This window comes from Etheostoma spectabile, unplaced genomic scaffold (genome assembly GCF_008692095.1).
Source record: "Etheostoma spectabile isolate EspeVRDwgs_2016 unplaced genomic scaffold, UIUC_Espe_1.0 scaffold272, whole genome shotgun sequence".
Lineage (NCBI taxonomy): Eukaryota > Metazoa > Chordata > Actinopteri > Perciformes > Percidae > Etheostoma > Etheostoma spectabile.
Genome location: NW_022605576.1, coordinates 735,908 through 747,708, shown reverse-complemented (window position 1 = coordinate 747,708; position 11,801 = coordinate 735,908). Strand labels below are relative to the sequence as shown.

The following is an 11,801-nucleotide window of genomic DNA, read 5'->3' as shown; positions in this document are numbered from 1 at the left end:
TACTAACCATATAACCCTTAAGTAATAACCAGTATACCTTCAGCACTAACCATGATACCTTCGTGATAACCATATACCATTCAGTACTAACCAATACATTCAGCCACTAAACATTATACCTTCGCACTAACACTACCTTTAAGACAATAACCATATAAATTCAGTAAAACCATATACCTTCAGGCACTAACCATATCCCTTCAGACTAACCAATACCTTCAGACTAACACATATACCTTCAGCATAACCATATACCTTCAGTACTAACATATACTTCAAGTACTAAACCATTACCTTCAGTACTAAAATATACCTTCAGCACTAACCCATATACCTTCAGATAACCATATCCTTCAGTAATACCATATACAATTCAGTAAGAAACATATAACTTCAGACCAATAAACATATACCTTCAGTAATAACCATATACCTTCAGTACTAACCATATACCTGCAGCAATAACCATATTACCTTCAGCCCTAAATATACCTTCGCACTAACATTAGACCTGCAGTAATAACCAGATACCTTCAGCAATAACAAAATACCTTCAGCAATAACCCTATACCTCAGCCTAACATATACTTCGCACTAAACCAATACTTCAGTACTAACCAATCCTTCAGCACTAACCCTACCCCTCAGTACAAACCTATACCTTCAGCACTAACATATACCTTCAGGAACTAACCATATACCTCAGCACTAAACATATACCTTCAGCACTAACATATAACTCAGTACGAACCATATAACTTCAGCACTAACCATATACACTTCAGGTAATAACATATAACTTCAGGCTAACCATTATAACCTTCAGCACTAACAATATACATTAAGCAAACAATTTCCTTCAGCCCTAAACATTACTTGCACTAACAATTACCCTTCAGTACTAACATATCTTCAGCAATAACATATCCTTCAGTACGAACACTATCTTCAGCACAAACATATACCTCAGCATAACCAATACCTTCAGCCACTAACCAGATCCTTCAGGGGCACTAAAATATACCTTAGCACTAACCCATATTACCGTCAGTCAATAACAGATCTACCCAATTCCAAAGGAATTTGATTGATTGATGATTGATTGATTGATTGATTGATTGATTAATATTGATGATTATTGGTACACGTGTAGCGTAACCAGGAGTTCAATGTATTTCATCTGGGAGGAATCAGTGCAGATTGTGCAACGGTTATTGTCCATTTTAATAATGTGACATGTCAGAGGATACGCGAGTAGTTCAGATTAGACTCGGATTAGGGAGGGTCGCATCTTTGATGAAATCCAAAATGACAGTAGCAGGGACGAGAACTTCGCGGTTTTGAAGACGGGACTCACGATGTGATTGGCTGAAAAAGCCAAACGCCTTCGAAAGCTGTTCAGTGAGTCGGGAGAGAATGGGATTAGTTTAGAAGTCTTCTGAAGGAATTCACGCCGAGCTTATTTATACGGCAGTAAAAAAGAATTAACAACTTGCATTAAATTGAACACGGGGGCACCAGCCTTCGATAAGGGAAAAGATATCCAATTCATATTCAGTTCCAATCATGAGGTTCACAGCACTTTACTTAACAAAACAGTGTAACCGTTATCTTCATACACTTAAACCACGCAATTCAAACTTATTTATCAATGGGTTTTTTCAAACTATTACATAACTAATGCATACAAGTTATTGAATCCTAAATGCAAAAGATGACTGAATCCATGGAAACAGCTGTAGCACCGAATAGGGCTGAGCCGGAACGCTGCCCCGGATGCCAGATCAAAGCAGGTAGATGGGGTTAGCTCTAGAGAGGAAGGAGAACCGGGATGACGCAGTGGACAAAAAGTCAACATTAACAGTTACCTTGACATTAATCTGCAACCACTCAAGCAGTACGCGGTGGATGGGAAGAGAAATAGAATGTATATGATGGGGAAAAACCCTCATACTATATGGTACCCATTTAATATTTCTACTCTTATTCTCGCATCAACCCCGCAAGTAAAACAGGGGACATGGAGATCACCATGGTCATACTGCCTGGAGAGTGGTCCCAAGGGGCGTTTTTCTCCCCTCTTGGCTTGTCTGATCTCTTCTTCTTACTGTCTCTCCATCTCGTGTTTTGCGTCTGTCTCCCATCTCATCTACTGTCTTCCTTCTCATGTCTTTGTCTGTCTCTATCCCTTACTGTCTCTCCATCTCTGGCTTTGCTTGTCTCATCGCCTTACAGGTCTATCCATCTCATGGCTTTGGCTCGTCTCTCTCTCTGTCTTGACTGTTCTCTTCTCTGTCGTTTGTTGGTCTGGCTCTTTCTCTCATTACGTGGGTCATCCTCTCTGTCTTTCATGTCTCGATTCTTACTGTCTCCTAATTATCTGTCTGTGTCTGTCTTCCTCTGTCTTTGTCTCTCTCCTCTCTGATGTCTCTCCCTGTCTTTTGTCTCTCTTCTTTACGGTCTATCCTAGTCTTGTCTCTCTCTTCTTACTTCGGTCTGTCCTCTGTCTTGTCTCTCTCTCTTTACTGTCTCCCTCGTCATTCCTGTTCTACTCTCTCTACTGTACTACTATTCTTGGCTTTGTCTGTCCTCTATTCTCTTCTGTCCAATTATTTATATAAATGTTGACAAAAGTCGGGGACAGGCAACCCCTGTTTACTCCACGCTCTGAGGAAGAAAGTGTTGTTGGTGGCGAATTTTACATGACATTGGCATTTGTTTGTACTCCTAGTTTTGTGAATACAATGTTTTCCGCCATACCGATTTTATCAATGATTGAAAAAAAAAAACTTGCCCAAATTAAATCGAACTGTTTGGTTTTAACAGTCTGCAAAACATGAAAGAGATTTTTCCTTGTTCTGGTTTAAATTGCTTATTAAGGTGAGGGGGGGTGGGGGGGGGGGGTTAAAGTATGGTCTGAGTGCGATATTTGTGGGGAGACATCCAATTGGACTTTTGCTCGGGAACAAGCTTCACTAATGAATAGTTAAGGTTATGCTATTCCTAACTACATGAAGGAATTAATTCTGCAGGTTACTGGTCACACCGATTCCTCTGGTAGTTATTTGGGTGAAAAACCTGTTCCATTTTTGTGCGATGGGGTCATTGGTTACAAACTATGTGGGAAAATCCCTGAATGTTAGAGATCTATTGAACAGGTTTAAGAGACCATTTTGATATTTATTACTGTGTTATCGACATTAATTATAAATGGAGGTCAGCACCACAGGCCTTTCCGAGTTAAGCATTTTTTCATTGGGTCTGTTAGTTCGTGTGGTAATCAGGGCCGTAAATGGGGTTCTGGTAGTCTTTAATTGCGGATTGGAGGTTTTTATTTCCTCTGTATTAACTGTTGGCGGGGTAGGTGTATTTTTCCAACATATCCCATTTTGGAGCTAATTCATTCGTAAGATGTTTGATGTGTTAGTTTATGCCAATTTTCCCAGAATTGTTTGGACTGTATGATTCTTGATAGTTGAGTGTGTATTTGTTTCTTGGTAAATGTTGTGTAATTCTTTTAAGTTGTTTCTACATAAGAAGGCTCGTACAGTTTGGTAGTCGGTGTCCTTGGGTTCTGATTCAGATTACAGTTCTTAGTATTGTCCTTAGCGTTTTATAATTCATTATCAACCATTTCTTTCAACCATAAATATATTTTGTCTTTCCTCTTAAAATGGTTTAGTTTTGCTGCCGTCTCAAAAATGGCATTATGTGTTAATAGGTAGATTCACAAGGATCATATACAAAGAAACTCCCCAAGAGTGATTGGATTGGGATGTCCATTATTATCTGTAGAGCCAGTACTGCTCGCAGTCCATTGCAGGGAACCTGGGTAGAGGTTTGTAGATATAGTTCTGCGTCTTTGTGTTTGAGGTTCCTTACTCAGACAGATTGCTTCTGTACTATGGTCAGGACAGAGGGAGTAGGTCAGATTCGGTCAGAGATCAAATAAATCAAAACAGTACTGCGCAAGGGACAAGAACTGGGGTGTTGATATCTCTACCGAGAGGTCTCCTCTTACGCTCTGCCATCGACGAACATAGACCGTAACGTAGGACAGAGCGTGGAGGACCTGTGTCCCACTACGTGATAGCGCGTGTCGTAGTGTTTTCTGGGGGGGCGTCATTAGGTGATGTTGTGTCCACAATATGTGCAGGTTTCCATGGACTGTCTATAGGTCATGATTCTCTGTGTTCTGCGAGTTCAGATCACCACAGATTAAAAATATTACCATGCTGAAATGCATCTTCTCTCAGTATGGAGACAACCCTCCTCAATGAAGTAGAGAGGATGATTGTAGTTTTTTAATTTTACAACAGATAAAAATCACTCTCAATACATTCTTATTGAATCGGTAGATTCAGGAATTATACCAAGTATCATTCTCCTGATCTCTCCCTGAGTAACGCCTTGTTCAATGGGTGCGGGACAATCAGTTCTCTGAACCATGTGGACACCGTGGAAGAACTTGTACACCAGGTCAGTAGTATTGAAGTCTTCAGGAAATCTGCATTTTGCCTTTAATCCCAAAGCTAAAGACGGAGGCCCTGGAACATTGCCACCAGAGATAGAAATAAAGACATCACTATTAAAATACAATGTTCCTAAATGCAGACAAACTCTGTGTAAACGATATATGTAATGTTTTCTTGCTCTTAGAAAATAAATAAAAAAAAAAAAACTAAAGTGGTGTGGGGGGGGGGGGTTAATTGTCAGTTTAGGGTTTATGAGAAGAAGGGGTGCCTGCTGGCAAGTGGTGGCACGGCGCGCGTGAGTGGTAGTGTCGCGGCTGGGGTGGGGGGGCGGGTTGACGGGGGGGGTCATGGCTGACTGATGGTAGGGGATGTCCAGTGGCGAGGTATGGGTGGGGGGGCGGGTTGCGGTCAGGGTGGCGTCCTTCACGAGTCTTCCGTTGAAGAGGGGAGGATGGCTTGTAGACGTGACGTGATCACAAGGGCAGTCACAGGTAGGAGGGGGGGGTGTGGGCCAGGTGCACGTTGGGTCTCAGGGCACAGTCGGCGGAGCGATGGTACCAGGGGTGGAGGTCTTTCCGTTGTAGAAGGGGTGCGACACAGCAATGGGGAAGTGGAGAAGTTTCTGTGGCTGCTGGGGATGCAGACATGCCAAAATGGACAGTCTATGTTGCACTTGAATTCATGATTATAATTTTTGTTTTTTATGATACGAGGTTCTCTGTGATATTGTTTGACTTAAAAGAGACTAAAAAAGATAGGTCATTATCTTTGTAATTTTTACCTCTTTTATTTTTATTCATGTTCGAAAGTAGTTAAAATGGGCAACACTGCTCAAATGAGACAGTTTAGGTCTACGGGTGTTATCAGGGTGCAGTTTGAGGCACACCTTTGCCAGTGATTGTTTTTATGATTTGTCTGTTTGATGGATGATATCGTTTTTTTCACAGTCTACTCGTTCACGAAGTATTCTTTAGAATGTTGGTAAAAATCTCATCCCGTCGTTCTCGTGCAAAAAACCGGAATTTGGTGTATGTCTCGTCACAGCGCTTCCCCTTTCATGTCACAATGCACGCTATGGGCCAGAGGCGTCACGGGGACCCACTGGGGGACCACGGGTAATTCCACTGTCTGTAGTCCTGGAACGCTTCGTGGGGCCTGGGGATTGGCCCAAGTCGTTTTTCAGCTCGGATATTATACACAGCCAAAATGAATACAAATGATGAAAAGTGTATAAAGTATATTACTGGAGATGACAACACATCACAGCCAAAACAGATGGAGAGGGCAGAGATGGGGGAAATGACAGCTGTGTTTTCCGGACCACTGATGTTGTCAGATGGAAAACACAACTCCAGTCAACATCATCAGGTTTGTCCATAGGCAACGTCTCATGATAGGGACAGACCATTACGCCTTGCTCTCTAACAGATCCCGAACCATAGTTAGTGTGAGAGGAACATGTGCGTGCATCTGATTATCGGACTGGTGGCAAGTTAGTCTTGCCACTCCTCCTTGAATGGAGAATAACAAATGTCCAGAAGTTCTCTTGGGGGACAATCCTGTGTGAATGGTTTCACAGTCACACAACGGGAAAGGGTCACGATACCTACCTCTAGACCACATCGCTGCGTCAGGGGCTGCTGCGGTGCTATGCACACGTGCAGATGACGACCAAAGTTGAAATGCTGGAAGCAGAATGGAGGAGGTCATTGAGATGTCAGATGCTCAATCAGGCAGCGGGGGAGAAGAGAGGGTACTGTTCCATTGTTTTTGTCATGAGACCAGACAGGAAAAAGAGTTCTACTGAGGACACCACACAGTCTCCCCGTACCATTGAAATCATGTCCTTCGTCAGCTCTGGCAGGGACTTGGTGCTTGCAGTAGATCTACTGGGCAGGGGGGGGCAGTGGCCTGGGCTCTCGGCCTGTCTGAACACCACTCGGATTCTCCAAAATGTTTTTTAATGTCAACATTTGCCAAGACGGGCTCCCATCCCATCCCCATGCCAATCTAACACAAGGCGGGGCAGGTTAGCTTATCATGTACAGTACAGGGTATTTCCAGTGTGTTGGTCCTTTTCTTATAGTTAGTGGTACTAGTGAAATATTCCATTGAAGTAAACAGTGTTATCAAAGACCTTGAAAGTGATGAACACTTCAGTATTTTAAGCCTGTAAACTAATGTTCAACATGTTTCGTTCGTCACAAACATTGCGTCTCAAAAGGGCTTCTGCAAAAAGTAGTAGTGAGATTTCACACAGAGAAATTCCTTGAGCACATTTTTGGCCAATACCAAACAGGACGGTATCAAGGGAAAGGTGAAGATTTTTATTTAGTATTTTGTAGGTCCTTCCATAATGTAGTCAGATTGCGAATTATTAATCTAGCATGTCAGTTGGCAACAACAAGAGGAACATTGAGCGGTTGACAAATGCACCAAAAACGTAGTTGTTTTAGGGCGGCATGGTCTCGCTTAATACTGGACACTCTGGAATTTTCAGAAATGTTGTCCCCAAATGTTGACAATAGGTCCATGTTTAAAAAAATACTGACGTTTTCCTTTAATGTAAAAGAGATATAGTATTAGCTAAATATCTACTTAAAGGTTCTTACATTAGATTGTTCGTACAGCGCAGTCAATACATCAACGGCCCCATGGTACTGAAGCTGATAACACAACAACCTGATTCACAGCTCGAAAAAGGAAATGTTCCTGGCGTGTGTGGGAATTTCGGAGTCTCAAATACTCGAGTTTGACGTGCGTATAATGCATAAAAAAAAAAAAAAAAAAAGGGTCCCCTTTTTAGGTTGTGCAGGCCAAATGATTTGTGAACCTAAATGATATGCGGACGGATCAAAATTGGCAAGCAGCCGGAATTTGGCCCGACGGGCCTGAGTTGACACATGTTATAAAATATCTTAAAGGTAGAAAGTAGCATCACATTAGGAGAGAGTTGTAACTCTTTCACTCCCGAATCCTCTGCTCGTCCATCCAGCTGACATGCAGAAAGCTCCCAGACCTCTTTTGGTGTTTCTTTGCTATTCAGCGCGAGCACAGTGGGACATTGATATACCCGGTCCATGGGCGTGATTGGAACTGCGCGGGTGTATTTTGTGTGGGTGTATGCCAATGTGTGTATTCATGCGCATATGTACGCATGCTTGCACATGCTTGTTGCCAGAATTACATGCTGCTGGAGAGCGCACAGCATCATGTGAGCTCCGTAGCCCCCCCCCACCCCACCACCCCAGCTCAGGCCCATCCATTGCTTTGCAAAATGAATCACCGGGGCCATGCCTGTTTGGGGTAAGATCTAATTTTAGACACAAGCCAGGGTCGAGGCGCCTCTCTCCACACTCAACTTTCATGATTTTAAGGCTTGCTGTTGACTTTAGATGTCAAAGGCACGGACGACCCTGTTTCAGTGACAGTTATGCAGTCATGTGAGCGCGGTGGCCTTTGGGGTATTCACAGTACGGTTGAATGAGGTCTTTCTTTTTCAAAACAACAGTCCCTCGACTCTCATACCAGTCATCCTTTTTCAGATACTGAGAATTTTATTAATGATCATAGTGCATGCATATTTTATGAACTTTGCAGTGGAGAGTTATGGTTAGAATACAAATATTTGCGTGACTTGGGGGTTTACAAGGAGCAACTGTACTGCATCTAAACTGAATGTCAAGTAACTACCAAAAAAACAAAAAACAGCATTTTTAATGTGAAATTTAAAGTTCATTTGTGGTGCAAGGATCCTGAGAAGGTCTGTACGTGACCATGGATATTGGGTCTACGAGGATGGCCAACAATGCTACAGCCATGTGGAGTCTTGATTTATTCAATATTCATAATCACCGAAGCCAGTCTTGCAAAAACATAAAACGTCGTGACACATAGAGCTTTTTTAAATTCACCGAGAGAAAGCTGTCTCATGATCAGCAGGACACAGCCTCCACGTCCCTCCACCTCTCAGCATTAACGTTATAATCCTGTACACCTGTGTCTCAGAGACTGCAGTGTTGCTGGCATTGCCGCAGCGTGATTGTATTGAGTTTGATTCACTCATGCACCGAGACATCTGTTTCTCTGCCGGGTACCAGGACCTCCTCCCAGGTTGCTCTGCACCATGAGCCTCTTTGAACAATGTGTGGAAACAATATCTCTCCAAATGGTATCTCAGTCTGCTCGCTGTTTGTTCCCATCATTATGCTGCGGTTTGACGTTTGAGTTCTGTGTTGTGCGCCCAGACAAGAAAAGGAGAGTTTGTTTTCACCCATATCTGCTTTCAGTTACTTCCAAATAGTAGGTATGCCAGACCTTCATCAACAGCACTGCAGAGGAGGGTCTGGTCTACGATCTGGATGAGAGAAAAACCATGCTCTGGATAATGGGCCATTCTTTTAAACCAACACAATATCCTCTTGGGCGGTTGCTGTGTGCATGGAGGATCACGGTGCTCTGCTAAATCGCTCAGTGAAGGAAGTGTTTTGGTGGGATAACATGTGGACGTTCAGAAGTATTTTAGTCATAACAACAGAAATCAGATTTGGAACCCAGATAGTTAGCTAGCTGTCTGGCATTTAACCTCAGAGATTCTATGGAGGACAGGTAACCATAGTCATCGATCGAGGCACAGATAGCTCTGCTAAGCTGTCGTAGGGATTACCCTGCAGAGAGATGATTCGAGGAACAGGTAACCAGAGTCCTCAGATTGGGGAACAGAATAGTCGAGCTTAGCGCTGGATTTACACGTGCAAGAGATCTGAGGACCAGGAAACCATAGTCACTCAGAGTGGACAGACTAGTATAGCGTAGCGTCTGGATTACCCTGCAGAGACTGGGGAACAGGTAACCAATAGTCACTCAGACTTGGACAGATGGTCTACTAGCTGTCTGGGATTTACCCTGCAGAGATTGAGGACACACCAGGTAACCTCAGTCACTCAAGAGGCCAGATAGTTAGCTATCTGTCGGATTTTACCCGTGCAGAGACCGAAGGCACCAGTTAAAACCATCAGTCCTCAGATTGGACCGATGAGTCTAGCTAGCGTGATTTACCCTGCAGAGATCGTAGAGGGACCAGGAACCATATGTCCTCAGATGGGACATATAGTCTAGCTAGCTGTCTGGATTGACCCTGCAGGATCTGAGGGACCAACGAGCTACAGACGTAGATCCACAGATACAACCCTACACCGGATATATATCTGGCCCGCAAACATTAAAGATGCATTTGAATATCATTTATATGTTTAGTTGATTCTCGTTACAATTTACACCTCTGTTGTGTCGTAGTCACTACACTCAGGCCTTGGAAATAACACACATGCACGCACAGTGGACAGATGTCAGAGTCCGGGGGGTGGCAGCCAGTCTGGACAACGTGCCTTGTCTGAATCGGTTGGGGGGGGTGCTTCGAGACCACCTGGCAGTACCCATGAGGTTAAAGGGCATCTCTCCAGCTACCAGTCCCACACTCCTTACTTTGGTCGTACGGGGACTTGAACCACCCCAACTCCTTCGGACCTGAGCTACCGAGCCTTTTGTCTGGTCCGTTATTTTTTGGAAAAAAATTGGGTGTGTGGAGTTGGGGAGAAAAGAATAGCAAGACAATACACAAGTAGTAATGGCAAATGAAATCAATGCTTTTGGGGATCCTTAACCGAAAAAGGCTTGGGCTCCGGGGACCCATGTTCTACCTGTTATTAGTAGTTATTTATTTATTTTGTGACCTTATTTGTTATATTGTGTATATATTCCACATGACTTTCTTTTTCATGTGAAGCTTTTATGCTCTTTTTAGCTTTCTCCGGTTAGTAGTTAGGGATTTGATATTGATGTGTTTGGCAGAATGAGCAGATCTGGTGGTGGGGGTCAAACTCATAAACCCACCAACAATGGAATGGACATGGCTTTTTAAGGGAATTACTAGAATATTGTGTGCGTTGTGTGTGTGGTTGAGTGCTACAAATGATGCCAGCAGTTCAGGGTGCTTTGAGCTGTCAAACATCATGTCTTGTGAATTGTCTGCGGAGACTTAAAAAAACAGACAGTATAAAGCCCAAAGCTCGCTACATGTAGAGCTCGGTGGAACGATTGTAGGACGTTGCATATGTCCCACGATGAGCTTCCATTATAGAGCCATTACTGAGTCTGTAGTTAGAGGAGGAAAAAAGGGGGCGAAAGGTGGGAGGTGGGTTGGAGGGGGGGGGCCATGAAGAATGCCAATTTGGCCGTGGTTGAAAGCAATGATGCGTCTTCGTCATGTGCCGGGGGGGGGACAAAGTCTCTGGGCGGGCAAAGCAGAGAATAAAGGCGAGGTAAAAGGAGAAAACGTATGGGGCAGTGTGGACTCGTGCCCATTTGACTCAACAAGACCCATCTGGTCTTTCATTCCTCAAAGGCCAGAGCAGAGATACCACGGCCCCTTAGGAACGTCCTACCTTCGGTGGCCAATATGTAGGAAGTTCAACATTCATCTATTCAGTGAACGACACAATGAAGGTTGCTGGTCTTCCTGAGGAAATCATATGGGCCAGGGAGAAATAATCTGGGCTGTTATGAGAATAGCAAGAAATAATAAGGCAGTGGATATCCACATGCGACCAACAGCTTACACAACACTGCCAAGAACAAGCGGTCCAGAGAGCGCAGTGGCAGCAGCCCCCACATGTCAGAATTAAAAATCCACGGCAACCAACTGAACACCAGACATCTACGCTGGAGAGAACTCTCCAGCACACACAGTCTCACACACACACTCGTCAGTAGTAGAAATGAAACATTGTATAATCAAACACAACAATGATCATGACAGACAACTATCCCATGCTTACGGTGCAACCACCACGATCACCCTCACAACTACAGCTGTTTTGGGGGAAGCCAATGTTTCAAAGAGCTAAATGGATTATGTGAATTAGAATTGGGATTTGCAGCACAGCAAGCCTAAGCCTACATTTGAACCAACTGGTAAAATTCAGACGCTAGGTCAGTTACTCTCAGCGTCAGACACTGAGCAAACAGAAACCTTTAGTGTCTGTTTGGAACGCATCAGGTACAGCAGCAGCTCCACCCCCCCATCTTCTCCTAAACCTAACTGTCCCATTCTAGTGCTGTATGTCAGTTAATCGTACGTCCTGACCCAGAGCGGCAAAGAGTAAGAGCAACGCTTTTCAAACACGTTGACAGGGTTTTAAATGTTTTTGAAAAACGCTTTCAACGCTCGCTTTGGTTCTGTTGGAGGTCTGACCAAGGAAGCGCTCCAGAGTGGTTTGTAAAGCATCGGTAAAGGTGTATGGTCGCTTTCCACACACACACACACAC

General features: G+C 43.7%; 1 protein-coding gene and 2 long non-coding RNA genes across 5 annotated transcripts in view; 2 read left to right on the top strand and 1 right to left on the bottom strand.

Moving 5' to 3' along the window:
- The window catches only part of LOC116685846 (uncharacterized), a 19,706-nt gene extending 16,613 nt beyond the window's left edge, over positions 1–3,093 (bottom strand). Inside the window, exon 1 of the long non-coding RNA XR_004331064.1 lies at positions 3,079–3,093. This is a non-coding gene — a long non-coding RNA (uncharacterized LOC116685846). The remainder of the gene's footprint in view (positions 1–3,078) is intronic.
- The window catches only part of LOC116685844 (uncharacterized), a 286,432-nt gene that overhangs the window by 181,981 nt on the left and 92,650 nt on the right, over positions 1–11,801 (top strand). The window lies entirely within an intron of this gene.
- Positions 1–11,801, top strand: part of plppr5b (phospholipid phosphatase related 5b) — a 179,615-nt gene that overhangs the window by 77,990 nt on the left and 89,824 nt on the right. The gene's annotated exons all lie outside the window — the stretch shown is intronic.